The following is a 25,016-nucleotide window of genomic DNA, read 5'->3' as shown; positions in this document are numbered from 1 at the left end:
AGATTCCTCCAGACTGATCTCTGACTTTGGGATTTGCCAGCCTCCACAATTGTGTAAGCCATTTCCTTTGAAAGTTATGAGTTTTGCGAGACATTGTAGCATGTTGCAGAACCCTGAGACTTGAGGGAAGGAAGGAGTAGAGGTAGATATCAAGGATTATGGAATGGTATAGTATATTGGAAAAGTAGGATCTTTTAGGGACTAGCTTCATGTTGATCTTAAAAGAAATGATTCATTAAGACATAAATAGACTAAAACTTCCAACCTTGCAGTTCAATCGGCTTTGCAGTCCAGCGCATTAATCCACAGTGCCACACCAGAACTCCAGAAAAGAAGATTATTGGGGAGAAAATGAAATACGTGGAAATTAAATTACACCCTACTTTAAGACTACTAAATAACAGAAGAAATAAAAAATGAAATAAAATATATCACTTGAACCAAACAGGAGTGAAAACAGAACATATCAAAACTTTTGGGACACAGAAAAAGCAGTGCTCAAAGGGCAGCTTTTTTAAATTATGTAAATGGATTTATTTGAACTAATAATACATTGCTACCCAATTACATCACTTTTCAGAGTTAGAGTAACCTTATGATCTTGAAAACTATAGCAAACAGCTTGACACAGCAAGAGTACATTAAGTTCTACATATATTTTAGTGACCACATCTCCTGTTTTAGGCGTACAATTAAAAAATATATATTGTACACTTAGCATACTTGGCCTATCGCATCACTGCTAACTCTGAGCACTCTCCTCCCTCAAAAGTGTCCTGTTCAACAGCTTTTTAAATTTAAAGAGAGAGCTTGATGATACAGATTTCAAAGAAAAAGAAGCATGTACTGAACCAAGTAATTTAAGACAATATATATTAACTGTTTACAACTTGGGGTGGTGGACAGATGCAAATTCAAGGTACATTTTTTCCTCTACCTATAATGTCTTAAAAAAAATTTTTTTAACTTACTTGAAAAGAACCCTTAAAAAAAAAGTAGCAAAATCAGCAGTCTTGTTTAATGTAATCAAAATATTCTTAAATGTAACAAAAAGATCATGTAGAAAGAATACTGTAAAAAGATACTGATTTGAAGAACAAAAGAATATGAAAAGCTTCTATTACATTCTGCATAGTTACTTCTGTAAATTTCCAGTACTATAAAGCAAAGGATACTCATATCCAAATACCCTAGGCCAGAGTTCTCCAATAAGAACTAGCACACTGGATAAAAGGGAAAATTACTATCTAATCACATTCATATCCAATCATCTAAGCAAAACCCAAGAGTGGACAATCTAAGAGGGAAAAAGATACATAGAGAGAAATAACATACAGCAACAGGAATTGTCAAAGGCAGCAATCTAAGAAGAGAGAGTAAAATGGTTTGGCTACAAGCACATTTCAGGTGCGCCTGACAAATCCAATGCTGACTATGGGAAAGATCATTTATTTTTATTTAAACTCTTTCCCCTGAGGGCTCTGATCTAGTCTCAGATTAATCAAAACTAAAAAGTCCTTTAAATGAGCAACATTCTTAAGCCATAAGCACTTCAACTTGATAATAGCTGACCTGGGAACAAGGTTTGTTTCATTCAGATTGGTTATTTTACACTCTCTTCATCCCCCTGCCCATCAATCATGTAAACACAGTCATGACCATCTTGGGCTTTACTTCCACAAGGTCTTCTGGGAGAGTGTACACTCTGGCTCCAATTCTTCTAACCATTGACACAGCATATTTGGCACTATTGTGTTTGTCATCTTCTGTTAGACTGCCACTCTTAACGAGGTCATAGTTCATGCAACCTGGCCGGATGGCATCAATTAAATCCACAACTGCCAAACTGGAGCTGACTGCCTTGTTCTTAAAACTCTGAATGGAAGTTGATTTCCCAGTGTCCCTCAATGTTCTGTTCACCCAGTTGACAATGATGTCATCATTGGCTTTCTGACACTCTCCAAGATCTTCCAGGTCATTGAGGTATATCTTCTCATCAGCTACCAGACTAAAGCTAGAGTCAGTGTTTGGTTTCCATCATTCAAGTCTTGTCCTCCAATGCCAACCAGGGAGAATTTGGCACGATGCTTTCCTAATTCAACAGCATAGTTGCAGTTTTCTAGCTTTTTCATGTTGGCTCCAAGCTTCAGGTATGGAGGTTTATTAACTGTACTCCAGTCAACATGAATTTTAATACATTCATATAACTGTAAGATGACTAGGGCAACTTGCAGGTCAGCATAGAGATGGTTTACATGGGGATTAACATCAAGAGAGTTCATCCAGTTTTGGAAAGTTCTTTCTTCACAAGTTTCTCCTTCTAAGAGAGTCCAGTTGATATCCTGGTTCTCTGGCTTAGTTAATGCCGGGTATTTATTAAACAGGTTAACCACAAAAGCAAAGTTCAATTTGGGGTTTCCACTGACAACATCAGCAGGAGCAACAAACTGTCTGCAACCTAGTTTGTCTGCTTGTTGAAGCATACTCTCTGCTCTCTTCAAATCATCTGTTTCATTGAACCTGACACATTAAAAGTTATCTGTGATTCACCTTCCTTTTGTCCTTTTGGAGCAATTTGATTGAGAAGATGGAAATAAGCTTTGGAATAGTTGATGTCAGCACTGAAATTGTTGATTTTTTGCCAACCTGAGTTTTCCAAATGAAAGTTTGCTCATCAAAGCAGAAGCTCTTCTGGAGACAATTTCATAAGCTCTTCCAAAGTCTCACCATCGTGAAGTAGAGCAGCCAAGGCTTCATTCCTGCTTAATTCAATGTCAGTGAACAAACTGATCTTAATGACCTGCCAAAGCAATCCCAGAACCAGATAAGGCTTCCCAGCCCGCAAATCCTTGGCACCAATGTTCACAACGTGACATCCAATGGCAGAGGCAGAGTTCGGTGCCAAGTTCAAGTTTTCCTGAATGATGAAGGGTGTCAGTGTCTTCTTGTTGACTGCTCTTTCATCAATTGTATCAGGCACTGAAAGGTTAATCATTTTACAAAGCACAATTCCATCACCAACAGCTTTGACTAGGTCATCAGTATTTGGGTTCATTGGTATCACATGCCTGCAATCAGGATCATTTTCCAAAGCTTTGTTTATCCAGTTCACAAAAGCATATTTTTCTTCCTTTGAATAAGAATGCTGTGTTCCTTCACTGGACAACTCTGAAGTTCCTCCAAGAGCACATATCCCTTCTTTCCTGCTGATTGCTTTGCAGAAAGTTTTGGCAATATCACTGCTCTTTACCTCTTGGAAAATATAAACAAATTCATCAAAACTTATCTTCCCATCTTGATTTCTGTCACCATCCAGCATGAGTTTTTGAATAATTTCTCTCACTTTATATTCCAGTAATGGCATACTGGCTTCCTCCAAAAGCTCATGAAGTTCATAGTCACAAATGAATCCACTGCTGTTGAGATCAACTTTTGCAAAGGCCTCTGTGAGTTCATCAAGTTCATCTTTGGAAATTTAGGTAGTAGGCATCTTATCCATTTAAAGAAGACCTATAATACTGAAAATGCCACTATGTAGGGCAACTCAGTAGATTAGTTGAATAAAGATACCTTTCAGTGTAGTCTCAAGATGTAAAGTCATGGAGTCCGGGTCCATCCCTACTGCCTCAGACAGACGCACTAACACAACTCCTGCCCCTAGGAATCTTTGTGGTTGTCAGAGGGCAATTTAAAACAATGAATGCATGCCTCAAAAAAAGCATAAACATTCCAAATCAACACCTGAATTCAAAAGTGACAAGTAGAAAAAGAGCAGGAAAATGAGCATACAGCCAGCAGAAGAAAGTAATAAACAATACACAGAAATAAGTAAAACAGGGAAACAACATGAGTAGGATTCCAAAATTTCATAGAATATTAGAATAAGAAGATAACAGAATTTTCCCACAAATCTTTAAACCTATTCACAGAATCAACAAGATTAGAAGTTGGTTCTTTGAACAGAATAATAAAATCAAGAAATTGACTGCCAAATCTAACAAAGGAAAAGATGCAAATAACAAAAAACAAGAAATGAGATAAGTAATGTTGCAACAGAACCGACTGAAATAAAAAGGATAACAGACTACTACAAATAACTATACACCAACACATTTGAAAACCTAGAAGAAATGGAAAAGTTTCTAGAAACATACCACCTACCTAAAAGAATATACACTGAGATAGAAAATTTGAATAGATATACACAAAAGAAACGGAACAGGTCATAAAAATAATAACAATAAAAGCCTGTGCCCAGATGTCTTCATTGGTGAATTATACCAAACATTCAGGAAAAAAACTATTAGCAGTTCCACTAAAACTCCTCCAGAATGTAGAAAAGGCAGAAATGTTCCTGAATTCATTTTGTGAAGTGAGTATAAATCTGACAATAAAGCCAGGTAAAGACACTACTAAAAAAAAAAACTACAAACCAATATCCCTCATGAACATTGTTGTTATTGTTAAATGCTAATGAATTTGCTGCAACTCACAACAACCCTATACAGGCTTTTCAAAGAATAGCTGTTAGTTTCTGAACCTCTTATCTTGTGGTTAGCAGTCTAGTGCTTGTCCTACAGTGCCCCACCAGGACTCATGAATATAGATGCAAAAATTCTCAACAAAATGTTAGCCAATAAAATCTAACACTTTGTAAAAAATAATGATGCACTGTGATGCATGCACGATTCATACTAGGCATGCAAGGATTACTCAACAGTAGACTCCAACACACAAATAAAAAACAGAAAACTACCACATGACCATATCAATTGACACAGAAAAGCATTTGACAAAATGTAACACCTATTCCTGGTAAAAATGCTAAACAAAAAAGAAATAGAAAAAAAAAAGAAAAAGAAATAGAAAATTCCTCAACACTAGAAGTCCTGGTATGGTGCTATAGGAGAAGCACTGGAAATCCTAGCCAGAGCAATAAGACAAGAAATAAAAAGCATGCAAATTGGTGAAGAAAAAATAAAATTATCTCTTCTTGCAGATCATATAATCCTATACACAGAAAATCCCAAAGACTCAGCAAGAAAATCATTGGATCTAACAGGAGGATTCAGCAAAGTATGGTACAAGATCAGCATACAAAAACCAGTTGAATTTTATTACACTAAAAAAAAAAAATTCCTTGAATCAAATGAGTAAGAATGAAAACACAACATACCAATATCTTTAAGAGGGACATAGCAAAAGCAGTGGTTGGAGGTCAATTTATAGCAATAAATGCACACATCTAAAAAGAACAAAGAACCAAAATCAAAACTTCCAACAATAAGAAAAAGAGCAGCAAAAAAGCCTACAATCACCAGAAGATAATAACGATTAGAACAGAAATTAGTGAAATAGATAATAGAAAAATAACACAGAATAAACGAGAAATAGTTAATAAAACCAACAAACCACTTTCAAATCTAACAAAGGAAGAGAAGACACAAATATTATAAATAAGAAATGAAATAGACAACCTCAAAACAGAACTAACTGATATAAAAATAACAGAATACTATAAAGAATTGCACAACAAATTAAAAAACATAAGAGTAGACAAAATTCTAGAAACATACTACAGAGGTAGAAAATTTGAAGAGACCCATCACAAAGGAAAGGTTGAACATGTTATTTAAAAAATCTGCCCCCAGCCCCTTAAAACAGTGCTGATCCAGACAATTTCACAGAAAACTTAAACCAAACATTCAGAAAAGAGCTGCTATCAATTCTACTATTACTATTCCAGAAAACAGAAAAGGATGAAATACCCACAAGTTCATTTTATGAAGAGAGGATAACTCTGATACTAAAACCAGGCAAAATCATCACTAAAAAAGGAACATTAGTGAGAGAGAGAGAGGCAGCAAGAGGGCAGATCAGGCAGAAAGGCTGTAGGAAGCCTCTACAACAAAGATGCGGATAACCAAAAGAGACAGATGCAGATGATAGTCCTGGAACTCTGAGTTAGATGAAGAACTAAAGAAGTGGAGTGAATGTTTACTAAGAGCAAAAGCTGAGCAGATAAGGCAAAATAAGAAGCGATTAGTGATACGAGCCAGCAACCAGACAGGCACAGCCATGTTGAGCTTTTGTGAGCAGCTTCAAAGACAAGAACACTTATCAGCATTGCAGAAATACACTGGTTGGCTCGCAGAGACAAACATACAATTTTTTCTTGTTCTTCCCACATTCCTGGTGACCAGAGGTGAGGCCACCTCCTATCCACAAACCCCCCTCAGGGAAGCTGTCATTCTCCTAGTCACAGAGTTAAGAGCTGCATGGAGGGGAGTGCTGTGGTTGTGGGCCCCACTAAAGGCGGGGGATGCTGTCTGCATTGACCCCATTCAAGCAGACCCTGCACCAAATCTGCAGTCGGCCCTGGCCAGCCCTTCACTAGCCCTCGTTCGGAGAAGCAGCTGAACTGACGCTTGGGGGAGGAAAAAAAACACACACAGAAAGAAACTGCTGATCTGTGCTGGCGGCCAGGTCAGCTGTTGAATGCTCATCTTGAACTTTCGTGGGCAACTTTGAAGACAAGAGGACAGTAGTTGGCGCAGAGGCATATTGCGAGACAGAAAGAGATGCAATGTATATGTATGTATATATTTTCCTTTTCTTCTTGTACCCCACATTACCCTGGTGGCTAGAGGTGTGACCTCGTATACTTTCAAGAAAGCTCCTGCTCCCCTGGAAGCGAAGTAGCATAAAAGTGTGTGAGGAACTAGCAGCACCAACCCCAGAACTGGAATTAGGTGTGGCCCATTCTAGATCTGCAGAGCTAGTTCTGGTCAGCCCTGGGCTAGAGAAACCTCTCTGCCTTGGCTCCACTATGGGATGGAAATACTCTGATACCCCAGCTGCCTTGGGGTCTGCACAGAATACTTGCAGATTGGGTGACCAGACAGACAACACTTAGCTCTACAGTAACTCCTTTTAGTGTTGAGTGTTAGCATCTCATCCTTTACCCACACATGACATGAAGTCTGGGACTGACAGGAGACCCCAGAATTTGCTCCTCTTCTGAGTCTGGCACCTGCCTTTTTTTTATCCCCCTTCCCTTACACTGTTTTCGTTTCTTTATTCTTTTTCCCTCAGCTTTGTCTCCCTTGCTTTCTCTCCTTTCTATCTCCCTCTTTCATTTTTTATTCTTTTTCTGCTTCATTTTTCAACCACTGCTGCTTCTTTCTTCTTGTCCTTCTGCTTTTTTTTGGTGGTGGTAGTGTGCTGTAGAGTTGGTTCCAACTCATGATGACCCTGCAGAGTATTTCCATGGCTGTAAATCTTTATGGGAGCAGAAAGCCTCATCTTTCCCCTCTGGAACTGCTGGTAATTTTGAACTGCTGGCCTTGAGGTAAGCAGCCTGATTGTAATCACTACACTATCAGAGCTTCAATTTCTCTTTCTTTCTTTTTTCATGTGTTTATGTGTATGTTACTACTCTTATTCATGCATTCATTTATTTATGTTTGTGTGTGTTTTACTACTCTCTAGTCTCTTTCCTTTTTATTCATTACTGTCCCTAATTGTGTTCAGGTCTTTCTGTCTGACCTGAACTTTCACTCTTTTATTTTTCTCTTATTGTATTATTTTACTCCCCCCTTTTTCTTTCTTTGGCTTTTTATCTTCTTTTGCTAGTTGTTGCCAACTTTTTCCTTTTTCTTGTTTATTTTGTTTTTTTCACTGTTGTTTGCTGGTTTGTGTTTGTTTTCTCTGTAGGGTGTGTTTTCTCATTTGAGAGAAAAGATAGCAACTGCAATAATACAGTCCAGCCACAACCATACCCTCTACAGCCTCACCCATTGGACAAGGGCCAATACCAGCTATTATACACACAGGATCAGTGACCACAACTAACATTAGCCAAATCCATCCTAAACTGAACCACACGAACAGCAAACAGTATGATGCACAAGCTCATCTCCCGATCACACCCACCAGGAAGCAATTGGTGAGTGGCTAAGAATACAGCAATGTAAAATCATCAACTTAACATCAATACAGCAACATCACAATGTCTCAAAAGCAGCAAATAATTTCTTTTCACATGAAGAAACAAGACAGTTTGGCTCAAATAAGTGACCAAGAGGCTAATCTAAAAAAACATTTTTGAGGAAAAGAAGGCATTGGAACTACCTGAAAAAAAATTCAAGAGAATGAATTTAGGTACATCCAAAAGGACTGACAGAAAGGTAAGGGAAAACAAGTAAGAATTTAGGAAAGCACAACAGGAACAATCAAATAAAATAAATACAGGATTGCAGACAATACAAAATCTGCAAACATAAATTCAGAATATTAATACTAAGATTTCAGAAATGGACAATATATTGAAAGGGCAAAGGAGTAGGTTTGAATCAATGGAAACGAGAACTAGTGAGTTAGAAGATAAACTTCTCAATTCTGTTGTTGCTGGTTAAGTGCCGTCAAGTCGGTTACAACTCATGGCATACCTTCACAGGTTTCCGAGGAGTGGCTGGTGAGTGTGAACCACTGACCCAGTGGTTTAAACCAAACATGCAGTCCAGTACTTTATCCCACAGTGCCACACCAGGACTCCCTCTCAATACTAGTAAGTTAGAAAAACAGTTAAGAAGAAAGAATGAAAAAATATGAAGAAAGTCTAAGATTCATATGGGACAACATAACTTATGGCTGGTTGGAATTCAGAAATAGGAAGACACAATAAAAACCACAAAGAAAATTGTTGAAGAGTTGTTGAAAGAAAATTTCCCTCACATGTTGTCTAACAACACAAAGGATAACTATTCAAGAAGCTGATCAAACCCCAAACAAAACAGACCGCAAAGAAAATCACCTAAACGTATCATAATCAAAGACAAGGAAATAATTCTGAAAGCAGCTCAGGAAAAAATTAAAATTTACCTATGAGGGAGAACAAGTAAGATTAAGCTCTGATTTATCAGCAAAAACCATGCAAGCAAGAAGGCTATAGAAGACATATAAAAGACTCTGTAGGAAAAAAATCACCAATCAAGAATCACATATCCAGCAAAACTGTCCCACAAATATGATGGAAAAATTAGAACATTTTTAGATAAAAAGAAATTAAAAGAATTTGTGAAAATCAGAACATTACAAAAAAATATTAAAGGGAGTCCTTTGGACTAAGAACCAAAAATAGCAAACAACCTGAGATTGACACATGTGACAATTCAATCCTAATATAGACATAATACACTCAGAATTCAATCCAGATCATCAAGGTAAATCAAACTTACCAGACTGAAAATAGGGATCCAGAGATACCAAGTTATAATAAAAACAGCTATACAGGGCAAAAAGAGAGAAAAGTAGAGCTACAGAATTCCAATTGGTGAAAAAGTCAAGTAGATTTCGAGATAAAACAGACTATTTTAAATTGGGGAAGAAATTAATGAATCATAGGGTAACTACAAAGAAAATTAATACACCATCACACCAAATCAAGAAAAGGGAAAGTCATAAAGCTTTTAAATTATTAAAACAACAGCAGAGAAGCAAGTGACAAAAAAAAGAAACAAAACAAAAAACCACACAAACAAAATGAACTCAACACAGAAAAATAAGCAGAATAAGCAAAACAGCAGCACCACAAAAAACCACACAGCAAAATGCTTTTGGTCATTTCATACCTATCAATAATTATGCTGAACATCAATGGATTAAATACACCAGTCAAGAGACAGAGAGTAGCAGAATGGATAAGAAAATAGGATCCTTCAATATGCTGTATACAGGAGATACACCTTACACAAAAATAAAAAAAAATAAAAACAGATTTCTAAGGATAGGAAAAACATATCAAGCTAATGGCAATCAAAATGAAAAGGAGTGGCAATATATCTTGTGATTAAAGGGTCAACTGAATAAGAAAACACAACCATAATAAATATTTATGCTCCCAATGAAAGAACCTCAAAATACATAAATCAAATTCCAATATAATTGAAGAAAGACATAGACAACTTTTCAAGATTATGAGATTTAAATAAAACACGTTCCAAAAAAAGGACAGAACAACTAGATAAAAACTCAGCAAAAACAAAGAAGAATTAAACAACACAATCAACCAACTTGACCTCATAGACTTACACAGAATACTCAACCCAACAACAGCTCAATACACATTTTTTCCCCCCAGTGTACAAGGAACAGTATCCAGAAAAGACCATATGTTAGAACAACAAAGCAAGCCTCAATAAATTTTAAAACACTGATACACCACAAAGCATCTTTTCAGATTAAAATGCTATAACTTACAAATCAACAATAGGAAAAGAAATCAAATATATGGAAATTGAGTAGCAACCTGCATAAAAACGACTGGATAACAGAAAAAATAAAAAAACAAAATAAAGTTTACTTAACTCAAATGAGAATGAAAATACAATATACCATAACCTTTGGAACATAACAAAATTAGTGCTTAGAGGACAGTTTATTAGCAATAAATACACACAGCCAAAAGGAAGAAAGAACCAAAATAAACACGTTAACACAACACCTTCAACAATTAGAAATAGATCAGGAAAGCAAGCCTAAAGTCACCAGAAGAGGAACAATAAAGATTAGAACAGAAATAAATGAATTAGGAAACAGAAAAATAATAGAAAGAATCAATAAGACAAGAGGTTGGTTCTTTGAAAGGATTAATAAAATTGGCAACCCATTGGAAAATCCAACAAAAGAAAAAAGAACATGCAAATATTAGACATATGAAATGATATGGTAAGAAAAGAATAGCCAGAAACATCACCAATGAAAGCTTCTAAGTCTGTCTTCAACCTATAACTGATTAGAATATCTAAAAGGGGGCTAGAACTTGCCCAGTGAAGGGAGCCTTTGCACTGCATAAGACCATAGGTGGAATCCTGAACTCCACCCAGAATCTTCTGAGGTGGGAAATGTCCACTTGGAAGGACAAGCAGATCAGCCTGGAATGGCTAGAAGAACAGAAGATACTTCTTTAAAGAAAGACCAACAGGTAAAATGAAAAAACAATAATGGCAGTCTGACTGACTACTACAAGAACAAGCAAGCTGTTCTCCTGGGAGCCATCAAGGTAAGTGGTTGGGAGCCATCAAGGTAAGTGGTTGGGTACCCTCAAAGCAAACCCCCTTCCAAGATTAAGACTCAAGTGGAATACACGAGCAAGCATGTGGTCTTGCTGGTGACCACACTGGCCACTGATAAGGGGAAGTGGGGGGAAAACAGTAAAGAAGATGTGAGCTAAGTCCAACCATGTTCAATAGACTCCTATGAACCCTGGTGGAGACCTGGTTGGCCAGCAGTATGGCAAGACATGGGGACTCCTGGGCCCAGAGACAGTGACATGGCTGCAGAGGACTGGAGCAGAGAGTGAAGTATCCAGCTGATATGAAGTGAGGGGAGATGCACAAGAACACCCATACTTGCAGACAGTACCCACTTGACCTGGCTTTAATGGCTGGGTGACCAGAACTTGACTAGAAGAAGAAAGAAGAGGAAAAAAAGAGTAATCTGCTACAATTTGACAAACTTGACCTATACTTATGGATGTAGTAGCTCAAAAGAGGGAACAAATCTTTCTAGTGAGGCTCACTCCCACCCCCTCAGTACACAGGGTTGACAGGAATGGGCAACTTAGACACTGGCTACCCAAAATGTGGGCGGGGGGGCAGTGCTACAAAGGCCAGAAGTGACTGGCTTACAAGATTTCAAGAGGGAGTCTAACTCCAGAGAGTACGGGGGAAGATAGAATCTCCATTGAGTGTTTTCTAATCCATTGGGATGGGGCTGATGAAAGGAGATGAGGATAAGACTTGTGGCACAATAGTGATAATTGCTATCAGGACTGACTGTAAGGGTCAGAAATGTAAAAGTAGATGTTTTGTAACAAAGGGAGGGAAGTGGTTAATTTTGCAGTCCAGGAGTGGAGTCCCTGGGACCATCAAGGGAGAAAAGTGGAGTGTGGGACCCTACCCAGAGAAGCAGCGATGCCAGAGATGGAAGCAGAGACGATGATGTGGAGAGATGGAGCAGCTGGGGACTCTGTCCTCAGGGAAGGAGAGGGGTTGTGTGCTGATGGCAGGGAGGCAGGCTTGCGACCCTTTGGTTGTCTGATGATGCATGGAGGGAATTGTAATCATTGCAATGAAATGAAATATGATAGGATGCATGTAAAGCTAATGTTCTCCCAAGTAAACATAATTCACAATAAAAACTTAAAAAAAAAGAAATGATATGGTGACACTGCAACAGAACCAATGGGAATAAAAAGGATAATGACAGAATACTATGAAGAGTTGTACTCCAATAAATTAGAAAATTTAGAAGAAATGGATACATTTAGAACAACCTGACCTACCTAAACTAATACAGAATGAAGCAAAAAACTTGAACAGACCTATAACAAAAGAAAAATTGATCAGATCATTAAACAACTACCAATAAATTAAGTGGAATCCTGAGCCCCACCCAGGATCTTCTGCTTTGGGACATTCCCACTTGAAAGACATGCAGACCAACCCAGAACTGCTGGCAGAATAGAAGATTCTTATTGAAAGAAATGTCTGTAGGTATAAAAAAAAAAAGCAGACTATGTGACTGCTTGAATTATTATGCAAGCTATTTGCTTTGGAGGCATCAAAGTAGGGAAATTCAGCCCATTAGGGAAAACTCCCTTCTAGGACTGAAACTCAAAGGGATCCCATAAGCAGTATAGTATGGTTGCTGGTGACCACCTAGTTCTACTTATTAGTGGAAATGGGAAAAACACAGCAATGAAGACATGGGCTGAGTTTGGCTATGTTCCATTGGCACCCGTTGACCTTGAGATGAGAGAAAGAAGAGGAAGAGCTGGCTAGTCTGAAGTTTAGGAAGATACACAAACTCCTGAGCCCATGGGCACTGACCTTACCTCTGGGGATCAGGGCTGAGAATGAAGCAGCCAGCTGGTCTGAAGTACAGGGAGGTGTGTGTGAACTCCTAAATCTGCAGCTAGTATCTGTTTAACTAGCTTGAATGGCTAGTTGGCCAGAACTCAAACTGAGAAAGATGAAGATATTTGATACTGAGAACAAGTGCAAATTGCTACAATTTGACGAACTAGACTTTTGCCTATGAATGCAAGTACTCAAAATTCCAACTGGGATGGAAGGAGTCTTCATATCAAGGAACACTTTCCTAAGTGTACTGGGCTGATAGGGATGAGAAATTTGGACACTGGCTATCAAAAACAGGGGGAGGGGAGCTACAAAGTCATGAAGTGGTTGGCTTTCAAGCTTTCATAAGTGAGCTTAGTTGTAGAATGAGGAGGGTGAGGTAGAATCCCCATTGACTAGTTTCCCTCTCTCCCAGATGGATCTGGTGAAAGGGGATGGGGAACACAGTGATAGGATTCTATGTCTGAATTGTGAATAACTGTTAGCAGGATTAATTGTGATGCTCACAACTGTAATTGTTGAAGATGTGTAACTATAAGGGGGGAGTAGTTTATTTTTCATCCCAGGACCATCAAGAAGGACTAGCCATGAGTGGAGTGTGAGATTCCTACCTAGAAAAGTGGTAATGGTGGCTGTGTGCCTGCAGGGAGGAGTCTGACTGGCAGAATGCACCCTTTGGACATTTAAATAAATAATTTTTTGTTGTTGCTTTCTAAGTGCACATCAAACATTTTCTTTTGGTCTGGTTCATTTGTGAAATATAAGGAATGAAAGGGAAATTAAAGGCATCCAAATCGACAAGGAAGAAGTAAAACTCTATTTGCAGATGATGTAATCTTATTCATAGAAAACAGCAAAGACTTAGCAAGAAAATTATTGGAATTCATTGAACGATTCAGCAAAGTGGAAGGGTACAAAATCAGTATACAGAAATCAGTCGGATTCCTCTGTACTCATAAAGACAGCGCTGAAAAGGAAATTAGGAAAACAAATAATTTAAAACAGCCACTCAAAAGATGAAATATTTAGGAATAAATCTAACTAGAGAAACAAAAGACCTATACATAGAAAACTACAAAATACTACTACTACTACAAAAAAAGAGATTTACAAAAATGGAAGAATATACCATGCTCATGGAGTCCTGATGTGGCGCTGTAGGTTAATGCGCCAGACTGCACAGCCATTTGAACTGCAAGGTTGGTGGTTCAAACTCACCAGCTGTTCTTTGAAAACCCTATACAGGGTCGCTATGTGTCGGAGTCGACTCAACAGCACTCAACAACAACAACATGAATAGGAAGGCTTATCCATGAAAATGTCACTACTATCCAAAGCAATCTATAGATCATAAAGCAATCCCAATCCAAATTCGAACACTATTCCTTAAAGAGATGTAAAAGATGAGCACGAACTTAATATGGAGAGGAAAGAGATCTTGGATAAGCAAAGTACTGCTTAAGAAGAAGAACAAAGTTGGAGGTCTCTTACTCCTTGATCTCAATAATTACTACACAGCCACAGTGGTCAAAACAGCCTAGTAGTGGTACAATGAAAGATATATAGATCAATGGAACAGAATTGAGAACCCAGAAGTAAATCCATCCACATACAGTCCACCGATCTTTGACAAAGGACCAAAACACATTGAATAGGGAAGAGACTGACTCTTCAACAATTGGTGCTGGCAAAACTGTAAATCCATTTGAAGAAGAATGAAACAAAACTCATATCTCACTTCATATACAAAACCAATTCAACATTGATTAAAGACCTAAATGTAAAACCTAGAACTATAAAGATCACCAATGGAAAACTATGAACAAACTTAGGGTCTCTAATACATAGCATACACCCACTATCAAACATTATGGGGAAAAAACACATAAGCAGTAAAAGACAAAAAAGATGACTGGGATCTCCTGAAAATTAGAAACATACATGAATCAAACCAAAAGAATAAAAAGGGAGGTTACAGCCTGGGGAAAAACTTTTTGGGATAACAAGGGACTGAAACCTTTAAAATTTATAAAAAATTACAACACCTCTACAAGAAAAATACCAGCAACCAAATTAAAAACTGGTCACAGAACATGAACAGATACTTCACAAAAGAAGACATCTAAGCAGCCAATAAGTATATGAAGAAATGTTAATAATCATTAGTCATTAAAGAGATGCAAATCAAAATAACAATGAACTATCATCTCATACCAGCGTTAACAGTGAAGTTCAAAATACACAGAAAACAGCAAATTCTGGCAAGGGTGTACAGAGACTGGGGCCTTCCAACATTGCTGGTCGAACTGAAAAGTGGTTCAACTACTCTGGAAAATGGTACAGTACTTCCTCAAAAAGTTGGAAATAGAAATAACTCATGTCCCAGCAATCCCTCTACTTGGTATATATCCACAAGATATAAGAGCCAGGACATGAGTAGATACATGCACATCAATGTTCACTGCAGCACTATTCACAATAGCCAAAAGACTGAGACACTCAAAGTGCCCATCAGTGGAAGAATGAGTAAACAAACTTTGGTATATACACACAATGGAATACTATAACAATGGATCTGCAAAACGCCTAATATGGAGGACATTATGCTAAGTGAAATTAGCCAATAACAAAAAGACACATATTGTATGAAACCATTATTTTAAAATGCTTAAGAAAAGGTTTCCATACTAAGAGAAACATTCTTTGATGATTATCAGGGATGGGGTGGGAAGAGTAATTCATTGGTTAGAAAGTAGACACAGGTTAGCTCGGGTGACAGAAAGGGCAATATATAAAGGAGGAGAGCAATCTACAAGAAGAGGGAGGGTGGCAGATTAACAATGAAGACAGCTGAAGATTTAGGGAGGTGTGCCTTGGTAAAATAGGACAGAGGTAAACAGTGATTTACATAAACCTTTGAACTACAGTAGATACATGGATCGAGATATAAGCTATATGGGTAAAGGAGGGGGGGAAATGTTTATGTGTCTGACTATCTTGCAGATATTGGTTTCTCCTACCTACTATTGTAAAATACTCATTTATGTGTAATAGAAATGAATATTGGGAATTATGATTACAGAAAGCTTGTAAGCCCACCTTCAGCCTATAATTGATTAGATTTGTTTGAAGAGGAGCTAGAATTTGCTCAGGCATATAGGCCTCTTGTTAAGCCTTTGTAGAGTATGGGGCCTTAGGTGGAATCCTAAGCCCCACCTAGAACCTTCTGAATTGGGACCCAACTTAAAAAGACATATCTTTTGTTTTGTAGGTATACATCAAATATTGTTGCTTTGTTCTATTGAAAAATATAAGATGAAAATGAGGAGCAACAAGGATGAAGCAGTATGACTGTGGTTGCAGGGAGGAGATTAAAATCACTGAGATGAAACAAAGTGTATACTTTGTTTAATGTAAAGCTGATGATCTTATCTGTAAACGCTGATTCAATTCACAATAAAAAGTTAAAAAAAAAAAAGAAAATCAAAACAGACTTTAAACAATGGAAGAATATACCATGCTTAACTATGGATAGTGGTGGTGGTGGTGGTCTGTGCCATGGAGTCGGTTCCAACTCATAACGACCCTGTACAGGGTTTCCGAGGCTGTAAATCTTTACGGGAGCAGAAAGCCTCATCTTTCTCCCGCGGAACACACTTAAAACTTTAAAAACATCAACACTACCCAAAGCAATCTATAGATGTAAAGCAATCTCAATCCAGATTCCAACATCATTCTTAAAAGAGATGTGATCATTAACGTTATATAGAAAGAAAAGAGATTCCGTATAAGCATAGCAGTACTTAGGAGGAACAAAGTTCTCCTTCCAGATCTCAAAATATACTATACAGCCACACTGGTCAAAACAGTCTGGTACTGGTACAATGAAAGGCATATAGATGAATGATACAGAATTGAGAGCCCAGAAGTAAATTCATTCACATAAAGTTAGCTGATCTTTGACAAAGGGACAAAACACATTAAATGGGAGAACAGATAGCCTCTTCAACAAATGGTGCTGGCAAAACTGTAAATCCATTGCAGGAAAATGAGACAATATCTCACACCATATAAAAGACAAATTGAACAAGAATTACAGACTTAAATATAAACTCTAGAACTATAAATATCATCAATGAAAAAAAAAACAAAAACACAAACTTAGGGGTATCTAATACATGGCATAAGTATACTTTCAAACAGAACTGAAAACATGCAAGCTGAAGAAGACAAAATGTCTGACTGGGATCTCATGAAAATCAGACAACTATGTGCATCAAAACATTTTTCCAGAGGCGGGGCTTGATGGAGGGCTACACATAATGATTGTGCAGACCCTCATCAGTAAAAACATGGAAAACCGGACAAAACAGATTCAGAAGACAGTCCCAGAAATTTGATCTTCAGATAAAGAATCAAGTGATTCCCAGGAGTAAGATTTGGATCAGAAGCAAGTAAGTAAAGTGACTTTGGATTTGGGGCAGCCAAGATCTCCCACCACAACCATTTTGAATGGAAGTGAGTGGTTAGAGGGTCAAGAAAGCAGAAACTGACAGATCTGCAGAGCTAAAGGTGCAAGCATTCTGTTTTGTATTATTCCTTGTTAATTCTTGTCTTTTGTTCTGTCTACTATTAATCTCTGCTCAGAGGACGAGAGGAGGACCTGAATAACTAGAAACCTGCAGGGAAGGTTCTGCTACACACACAGAAGAATCTGAACAGCGTGGATCACTGGGTGCAGAATTGAAGAGGAAGGACTCAACACAAAGAGCTTGCAACAGGACTGTCTTCCAAAGCAGATATGGCCAGCCCTGGGCTGGTTCTCACTAAAAGAAACAGCTGAACGGATCTGAGGGGAGAAGGATAAAAAACATTTTTAAAGACAAAAACAAAACCCTGAGTTACATCACTGAGGCACAGCGGGAATATCTTAAAATTTCTCAAGCAGCTTTGAAGGTCATTTGTTGTTGTTAGGTGCCACTGAGTTGGTACCAATTCCTAGCGACCCTGTGCACAACAGAACGAAACACTGCCTGGTCCTGGGACAACCTCACAATTGTTGCCACACTTGAGCCCACTGATGCTGCCACTTTGCCAATCCAGCTCACTGGGGGTCTTCCTCTTCTTCTATGACCCTCCACCTTACCAAACATGATATCCTTCTCCAGTGACTGGTCTGTCCTGACAATATGCCCGAAATATGAGAGAAGAAATTTGGCCATCTTGGCCTCCAAGGAGTACTCTGGCTGCACTTCTTCTAGCACAGATCTGTTAATTTTTTTGGCAGCCTGTGGCACTTTCAATATTCTCCTCCAACACCATAACTCAACTGTATCAATTCTTCGGTGGTCTTCCTTATTCACTGTTCAGCTTTCGCATGCATATGAGGTTATTGAAAATACCATGGCTTGGGTCAGGAGTACCTTAGTCCTCAAGCTGACATCTTTGCTCTTCAACACTTTAAAAAGGTTCTATGCAGCAGATTTGCCAATGAAATATGTCGTTTGATTTCTTGACTGCTGCTTCCATGAGTGTTGATGGTTGATCCAAGAAGAATAAAGTCCTTGACAACTTCAATCTTTTCTCCTTTGATAAGAATGCTGCTTATTGGTCCAGTGGTGAGGATTTTTGTTTTCTTTACATTGAGATGCAATCCATAACAAAGGCTGTGGTCTTTGGAAGAGGTCCGTTATTTGTGCCCATTCCAAAAAGAGGTAACCCAACGGAATGCGGAAATCTCTTTGATATCCCATGCAAGTAAAGTTTTACTACTAAAGGTAATACAGAAACGGCTTCAAGCATACATTGACAGAGAACTTCCAGAGGTTCAAGCCGGATTCAGAAGAGGACGTGGAATGAGGAATATCATTGCTGATGTCCAATGGATCTTGGCTAAAAGCAGAGAATATCAGAAAGATATTTACCTGTGCTTTATTGACTACTCAAAGGTTTTTGACTGTGTGGATCATGACAAGCTATGGACAACACTGAGAAGTATGAGTATTCCAGAACAATTAATTGTGCTCATGAGGAATCTGTACCTGGAACAAGAAGCAGTTGTTCGAACAGAACACGGACACACTGAATTGTTTAAAATTAAGAAAGGTGTGCGACAGGGCTGTATTCTTTCACCACACTTATTCAACCTGTATGCTGAGCAAATAATCTGAGAAGCTGGGTTATATGAAGAAAAACATGGCATCAGGATTGGAAGCCTCATTAACAACCTGTGATATGCAGATGATATAACCTTGCTTGCTAAAAGTGAAGAGGACTTTAAAAGACGCCAGTGTGTGGGGCTAAAGTCTTACTCATATTTCCCATAGTTTTTGTTTCCTGGATTTTGGGTATTTTGGACTAATTTTTTTTTTTTCGTCCTCCTTCTATCTTCTTGTCTTGTATCTTCATTCTCTTACCTTACCCAACTATACACAGCAATTGCAGCAGTACAGCCAAACTACAATGGTGGTGGTGATTATGTGCCGTGCAGTCGGTTCAGACTTACAGCAACCCTGTATAGGGTTTTTGAGGCTGTAAATCTTTATGGGAGGAGAAAACCTCATCTTCATCCAGCATAACAGCTGGTAGTTTTGAACTGCTGACCTTGAGGTTAGCATCCCAACTTGTAAACCACTACACTTCCAGAGCTCCTTCAAGGTACAATGTTATTGTTTTTATTATTAAGTGCCATCCAGTAAGTTCTGACTCATAGCAACCGAGTATATGGTTTCCTAGGTGACAGTGAACTCAGAACACTCCAGAATAACCAAAAATTAAAGGACTTTGTAAAAGCCAAGCCAGGATTTCAAAACATACTAAAGGGAGTCCTTTGAACTGAGGGTCAATAAGGCAGAAAACAGAGACTGACATAAACGACAACACCACACAAAACTCAGTGGAGAGTAGGAAGAATCCACAGCAAAACAAAGCTACAAGAATCAAATTAGGGGGTCTGGGAGGTCAGCCTGTGATCAAGATAACTACAGTTCTAAAGAAGGGAAAAGTATAGGAACAGGCATTAGGTGGTGAGGAAGTCAGGTAGATTTCAAGATAAAACCAACTGCTTTAAACAGAGGAAGAAATTAATAGACTATAGGGTAACCTCAAAGAAACTTAATATATCTCTACATCAAATCAAGAACAGAAAAATCCAAAAAAAATTATGGAAACATTAAAACTATGAAGAAATTGACAAGAAAAAGCACACAAAAAATGAACTCAGCACAGGAAGGCATGCAGATCAAAGAAAGCAAAATCAGAAGCACCTCAAGAAAAATAAACAACATTATGACAGCAATTAATTCATACCACAATTAAAAACAGGCATGTATGGCAAGACTAATCTCTGACAAATTAAACTTAAGACAAAAACCAGCATAAGAGACAAAGGACATTATCTCAGATTAAAGGGTGAACTGAAAAAGAGAGCATAATCATAATAAATAGCTATGATCCCAATGAAGGAGCCTGGAAATAGATAAAGCAAACTCTAACAGATTTGAAGAAAGAAATGGACAACTCTAAAACAACAGTGGGAAATTTAATACAATACTTTCTAAAAAGGACAGAATAACCTGAAAAAAAAATTGACGAAGGCACAGAGAAACTGAGCAAGACAACCAATCAACTTGACCTCATAGATTTGTACAGAGTAGTCAACACAACAGCATCAAATTACACACTTTCCCAGTGAAAATAGCACCTTCTCCAGAATAGACCATGCATTAGGCCACAAAGCAAGTCTCAATAAATTTTAAAACATCAAAATACTACAAAGCATCTTCTAAGATCATAATGCTATAGAATTAGAAATCAACAATAGGATATCAAATAAATAAAGTCAAATACATGGAAATTGAATAACACCCTTTTTAAAAGCTACTGGGTAGTAGAATGAATAAAGAGTGAAATAAAAAATTTCCTAGAAACAAATGAGAATGAAAACACAACATACCAAAACCTTTGGGGCACAGAGAAAGCTAAGGGGACAATTTAAAGCAGTAAATACACAAATCCAAAAAGAAGAACCAAAATCAACACATTAACACATCTACAACACTTTGAAAAACACCAGCAAAGTAAAACTACAGTCACCAGAAGAAAAGAAATAATAAAGATTAGAGCAGAAATACACAAGATAGAACAACAACAAAAACTATAGAAAAAATCAACAAGACAAGAAGCTGGCTTGAGACAAGTACTGTGAAGAGCTGTACTCCAGCAAATTTAAAAATCTAGAAGAAATGGATACATTTTTAGAAAAACATGGCCTACCTAAATTTGTGGCACTGTGGGTTAATGCACCAGACTGCAAAGCCTTTTGAAATGGAAGGTCGGAAGTTCAAGCTCACCAGTTGTTCCTCTAACTAACTCGACAGCACTTAACAACAACAACAAAAAAACTAAACTTACACAGAGTGAAATAGTGAACTTGAATAGCCCTATAACAATAACAAAATTAAGTCATCAAAAACTCCACACTCAAAACAGAACAAGCCCAAAGCCCAGATGGCTTCACTGGTGACTTTTACCAAACATTCAGAGAAAAGCTGTCACCAATTCTACTCAAACTATTCCAAGATGTAGAAAAGGATGTAGAATTTCCTAATACATTTTATGAAGCAAGCATAATCTTCACATCAAAAACAGGGAAGGACATCACTAAAAAAGGAAACAATAGGCCAATATCACTCATGAACATAAATGCAAAAGTTCTCAACACAATCCTAGCCAATACAATTCAACAACATAAAAAAAATTTTTTTTTAAATCACAACCAAGCGGGATTCCTACCAGGGATGCAAGGATAGTTCAATATTAGAAAAACAATCAACATGATCTAACTCGTCCATTTAGAAAAAGGAAAAGAGACAACATGATCATATCAATTGATGAAGAAAAGGCATTTGACAAAATCCAACACCCATTCCTGATAAAAACACTCAATAAAGTAGGAGTTGAAGGGAAATTCCACAACATAATTAAAAGCATATACATAAAACCAACAGCCAGCATCACTCTCAATGTAAAGAAACCTAAGACATTTGTGAACGGGAACCAGAAAAGGATGGCTTTTATCACCGTTCTTATTCAATATTTTGCTGGAAGTCAGAGCCAGTACTAAAGATAATGGTATTGTTTTCCTAATTTCCTAAAGGAAGAAAGGGAAATTAAAGGTGTCCAAATTGGCAAAGGAGTAAAAGTCTCTCTATTTGCAGATGATATGATCCTATACACAAAAAATCCTAAAGACTCAGGAACAAAATTACTGGAACTCATTGGAAGAATCAGCAAACTGGCAAGGTGCATGATCAACATAGGAAAATCAGATTTCTCTTTACTAATAAAGACAACTCTGAGAAGGAAATCAGGAAAACAATACCATTTACAATAACCACCCAAAGAATGACATATTTAGGAATAAATCTAAACAGAGACACAAAAAAACCCATACAAAGAAAACTACAAAACACTAGTAAAAGAAACCAAAAGAGATTAACAAAAAATGGAAGAACATACAATGTTCATGGATAGGAAGACTTAACATTGTGAAAATGTCAATACTACCCAAAGCAATCTTACAGATAGAACACAATCCCAATCCAGATTCCAAAAGCATTCTTTAAAGTGATACAGAAAATTATCATGAATTTTACATGGAAGGAAAGAGTCCTCGGATAAGCAAAGCAGTGCTTAAGAAGAACAAAGTTGGAAGCCTCTCACTCCCTAATTTGATTTACCAGAAAAAAATTTCCCTAATATATGATGAAAGATTAAAAGATAGGTATTCAAGAAGTTAAAGGAGCCGGTGGCTGAAGAAACCCCAAAAGAAAATAAACCATGACATACCATAATCAAACTTCCCAAAATCAAAGACAAGGAAAAAATCCTGAAAGCAATTTAGGAAAAACGAAATGTTACCTACAAAGGAAAACCATTAAGATTAAGCTTTCATTTCTCAGCAGAAATCTTGAGGGCAAGGAGGCAATGGGGAAATATATACAAAACTCTGAAAGAAAAAAACTGCCAACTAAGAATCATGTACCCAAGCTGTCCCACATGTATGACGGCAAAATTAGAACATTTCTGGATAAACAGAAATTAAAGAAATTTGTAAAAACCAAGCCAACTTTACAAAATATATTAAAAGGGATCTTTTGGACTGAGAATCAACAACAGACAACAACAACCAGAGATACACAAAGTAAAGCTACCCAGAATTCAGTCCAGATATCAAAGTGTCCAGAGTAGAACAAAATTACAGTACTGAAAATACACCATCAGAGATGTCAATCTATGATGAGGACAATTAGAAAGTGAATGAAGAGAAAAGTGTAGCTGTAGAATTTGAAGTGTCAAGGAGGTCAGATAGATTTCAAGAAAAAACATGCTGTTTTAAAATGGGGAAGAAATTAATTAAAGTGTTGATAGTTAAGGTTCTATGTCAATGTGATTGCGCTAGGATTCCCAGTTTTTTGGGCAGTTGATAGTTAACTTTATGGTGATTGGCTATGAGCAGCCAATGATTGAAAGGATGTTTCTTTGTGCATGTGGCCTGCTCCTAATAAAGTGGATATGTAGGAAACACTCGTTCTTTTCCCACTGGATCTGGAGCTCATATCTGATCATCTTCCAACCTCTGGTTCTTTGAACCTGAGCCAGTGGCCTGTTCTATTTTGTGTTTGCCTGCTGGGCCTGTCCAGCACATGTGCCTGGAAAACCAAACACCTACCGGAGAGCCCTGCATACCTGTTCCAGTCACCCCAGCTCATGTGCACCACACCACTAGTTCTGCAGCACACCTGCCCAGGCCTCAGTCGCCCATCATCCTGTTGCCACCCCTGCTCCAGCACTGAGGTGCTGCTCCATATGCTGACTTGGGATTCCTGACTTTGGGCCAGCTGCCAATCTTGGTTCACCTCACATGCACTTGTGACTCTCTGTATCTCTATAACTGTGAGTCATTTCGTTTCTTTAGAGAACCAAGCCTAAGCCATGGGGTAATCTCAAAGAAACTCAATATACCTTCACATCAAATAAAGAAAAGGAAAATCCATAAAGGTTTTGTAACCATTGGAACTATGAAGAAATTAACAAGAAAAAGCACCAAAAAAATGAACACAGCACAGTAAAGCTTGTGGAACATAGAAACCAGCAGCACCACAAAAAACACATACACAATACTAATCAATTCATTGTTGTTGTTGTTGTTGTTGTCAAGTGCCATCGAGTTGGAACCGACTCATAGCGACCCCCTGCACAGCAGAATGAAACAATGTCCAATCCTGGGCCAACCTCACTACCACTGCCACACTTGAGTCCATCAATGATGCCACCTGGCCGATAATTATGCTGAACGTCTAAAGTGTACCTAATATCTCTCTGTGTACAGAAGAAACAAAATTGATAAGAATTGAAGAAGCTTGGAATCAATTAGTACAACAGACTAACAGAACATGTGAACACCAGACTCCACGACTCTGAAACCAGAAGAACTAGACAGCTACCACTACCAAGTGCCCTGAAAGAGGATCGCATTACAGGGTCTGGGAAAAAGTAGGAGAAAATGTGGAACAAAACTCAACATTAGTCAATTAAAAAAAAAAAAAAGAATGAGTTTACTGGTCATAGAGAGACTGGGGGAACCTGAGACTATGACCCTTGACCACGCTTTAGTTCTGGAATGGAAATCACCCTCATGGCCCAATTTTCACCCAAGCAGTGAGTAGGTTTAATAGCACTATAAGGTATGTTCACACTGGAACAGTCAATCATTCTAAATCAATAGGGCCAACATTTTCCTAAGGACAAAGTTGAGAAGGTATAATAGGAAAGTAAGTAGAAAGCAAATAGGAACCACAGGGGGGAAATAGGATAACTGTTGTTGCATGTGGGAGAGGAGAATGTAATCTTTGAGATGAATCAAATGTATGATCTGTTGAATGTAAAGCTGGTAAGTTCGTCTGTAAACCTTCGCTCAATTCAAAATAAAAAGTAAAAAAAAAAAAAAAAATTGAACAACAACAAAAAACTGATGTAAAGATCAGTTTTTGAGCTAGCTGACCTTTTCACCCGTCCATCAGAAAGACTGTT

At 37.8% G+C, this 25,016-nt stretch overlaps 1 protein-coding gene and 1 pseudogene across 1 annotated transcript in view; both read right to left on the bottom strand.

Annotated features, from left to right (window-relative positions):
* PLK1S1 (polo-like kinase 1 substrate 1) overlaps positions 1-25,016 on the bottom strand; it is a 239,786-nt gene that overhangs the window by 165,533 nt on the left and 49,237 nt on the right. The window lies entirely within an intron of this gene.
* Positions 1,609-3,499, bottom strand: LOC102816205 (annotated as a pseudogene).

Source organism: Chrysochloris asiatica, unplaced genomic scaffold (genome assembly GCF_000296735.1).
Source record: "Chrysochloris asiatica unplaced genomic scaffold, ChrAsi1.0 scaffold00039, whole genome shotgun sequence".
Lineage (NCBI taxonomy): Eukaryota > Metazoa > Chordata > Mammalia > Afrosoricida > Chrysochloridae > Chrysochloris > Chrysochloris asiatica.
This window is presented reverse-complemented; position numbering and strand designations above follow the sequence as displayed.